At 44.2% G+C, this 3,037-nt stretch overlaps 1 pseudogene; it reads left to right on the plus strand.

The window, feature by feature from the left end:
• The first annotated feature begins 327 nt into the window (after nt 1–327).
• On the plus strand, nt 328–1,865 carry LOC118623821 (annotated as a pseudogene).
• The last annotated feature ends 1,172 nt before the right edge of the window (nt 1,866–3,037 follow it).

A 3,037-nucleotide genomic window follows, 5' to 3' on the forward strand; every position in this document is an offset into this window, starting at 1 on the left:
CCATGACTTTATAGAACAGAGTGACTGCGATTAGCAAGAATCGGCTATATTTCTGCTTCATGGCTTCTCAGTGCTGTGTAGTATTTCACGCCGTACTTTATTTCTTCATTTCCCTGAGGATTGGAGTATCTCCAATCAAGGAGTGACAAGGGTGAGCAAACAGCCACTGTCCTGCCTTCGTGGAGCACAGACTTGCATGGGCAAGCATCTGCTTCACACCACACCGATAACATACTCACATTTACCTGTGTTCTCCCTTCAAATCTAGTGACAGGAATAATAAAAAATGCGAATTAGAATGAAATAAGAATGCCAGTTTCACCGGTCATGAACATTTCGTCTGTTGGGAACAGCCCGAGGTTGACCGGCTCCCTGCTGGTGAGGCGTGGGAACACAGCCTTCTCGTGCATGGCTGGCGCGCACGCACACTGGCAAAGCTCCTCTGCGAGGGAACGTGGCAGCGTTCAGCAAAATGACACACGCATTTACCCTTTGACCTAGCAAGTCCACTCCTGGCAAAACGTCCCTAAGACAGGCTGGCACAATGCAGTAAGGTTAATGTACAAAGCCATTTACTACGGTACATTTGCAATAACTGAAGACTAGAAAAACAATACATGTGCACCACTAGGAGACTAGGTGAAGGAACCACAGCCCAGTCAAATCTATGCTATGGAGAACCACGCATTATAAAAAGGAGTGAAGGCCATGGCTGCATCCTACAATAGAGATCTTTAGGGTATAGCCCTGGCCAGTTTGGCTCAGCGGTTAGAGCGTCGGCCTGCGGTCCTGAGATCTTTAGGGTATGTTAGTAAGTGAAAAAGCAAAGTGAAGAATAGTGTGGATGGTACCTTATATCTTCAAACTAACATATATATATTTCTACTAACACATATATATTTCTCCTAATATATATATATATATATATATATATACACACACATATATTTCTATTAATATATATATACCTACTATTTAAAATTATTAAAGGAAGGATAGACCAAAACTAATAAAAACTGTCACCTATGTGGGAGGGAACACGTGATGAGAAAGACAATATAAGCTGGATTATCTGAATGGACTTTATTTTATAGGTTAGACTTATAAGACAAAATGTAATGAAAAGGAAACTAGACCGCGGAAGTGGGCTGCGGCTGCTGGTTCCGAAGCGGTCACCGCTCTGGCGGGCTCCAGAGCATCTTAGCCCCGAGTGACCACGGATAAAAGAGAGCTGGTGTAACGGCCGGCTGGCAGCCGGCTGAGTGCTACGATGACAGGGCCTCAGCCATGCAGGCAGTCACGGACAGGGGCCGAGCTCTGCCACGAGGAGAGACATCTGCTCTCCGTCGCTGAGTGTCATCTCCAGCACTGGACCGAACCAGAGGCAGGAGACGCAGCAGATGAGCAAGGATGCCGGGAGAAGGCAGAGGCAGAACACAGGACGTCTGCGGCGATGCTCGGGACCTGTTGGGCAAATATCTTATTCCCAACGCTACACCACCCAGAAGAAAGGTGCTCTCCTGGAAAATGAAAGGGGATTATCTCGGATATCTTTCTGAGGTGGCATCTGGAGACAGTAAGCAAACCATTTGAAATGAGTAAGAAAGAAATGCAGCCTACACACCCAGTTGGACGTGGCCGGGCACTGAATTCCTCCGCCTTTTACGATGGGATTCTGGACTGTCCTGGAAATGCTCACAGCCTGGCAAACATGGCATCTGATGAAGCAACTGCTGAACTGGCTACGCCGGAGGAAGAGTCGTGCAAAGACAGCTCCCTGATCATGCTGTTGCTTAGGGACACTCACTCTGTGGATGTCGAAAAACCAGGGAGATGAAGGAGATGCCGGGGAGGGAGAGAACTAATGACTATTGTGCTTCGTGATCTGTTCGGTGTCACTCTGTACCCTCCACATACATCCCTTTGTGCGATTAAAAAAAATAAAAAAGAATCACACATCGACTTTTCAATTTTTTATAGCTTCAGCCTAGCAAAAACAGTTCATGAGACAAACAGCTGGGTTTTGTATCTCAAACTCATTGGTAACATAAATGCCAAGGCATTCAGAAATTTTGATGTTTAACATTGACACGATTACTGTGTTTTTATTTTTTTTTAAAAAAAACTGAACACTGTGATTGTGGGGTTTTGTAATTAAACAGAACTCTAATTGGAACAAAACACAGACCTGAGTTACCTGGAACTTTTGGGAAAGTTTAGTCTCAGATCAAAGCAGTCACTGAAATACAGCTCCGCTGTCAGGTCACACAAGTTACAGAGATTATATTGTGATGCTGAGACTTGGAGCTGTCATTTCGCATTCGAATCTGATGGCAATTCACAGTAATTCTGCCTGTCGTCCAGGGCTTATAGACACTTGACCAGTTTGGGCTATTGCCACTCCAAAGTTCATGACCACAGATGTCTCCTTCTGCGGAAACTTAACGCCTAAATTGAAATTCTTTGTGCTCATAGGACACACGTGGCTAAAACCCCTGTCCTACAACAATGTCACTGACTTGTGACTTGTGCTTCAGTCATGGGATTTGTTTTGCTTGTAACCGCAAGTTCGAGAAGAGAGAAAGCCCCGTATCTTATGAATGGCCTTCATGTCTCCTGGGTAATAGCTTTATAAGAATAATGTTCTGCAGAAATTGCCTTTCACATGGGGAGTACTCAGTTTTGCGTTCTTGCTAGTTTGGGGCTTTTAAATTTTGAAATCGAAACATTCTTTCATTTCTCTTTCTTTCTTTCTTTTTTTTTTTTTTGCTTTTTCTTTTTTTAAATTTATTTACCTTTATTGTTGAGGGTATTATAGATGTCACCCATTTCTCCCCCATTGCTCCCCTCCACCAGGTTCCTGACCCACCCCAGGCCTTCACTACACTGTTGTCTATGTCCATGGATTATGCATATATACGTATAAATTATTTGGTTAATCTCTGCCCAACACCCCTTCCCCTTCCCTCTGAGATCCATCAGACTGTGCCATGCTTCCATGTCTCTGGGCTTATTTTGTTCATCGATTTGTTCATTA

Source organism: Molossus molossus, unplaced genomic scaffold (genome assembly GCF_014108415.1).
Source record: "Molossus molossus isolate mMolMol1 unplaced genomic scaffold, mMolMol1.p scaffold_m16_p_10, whole genome shotgun sequence".
In the NCBI taxonomy this organism is placed as follows: domain Eukaryota; kingdom Metazoa; phylum Chordata; class Mammalia; order Chiroptera; family Molossidae; genus Molossus; species Molossus molossus.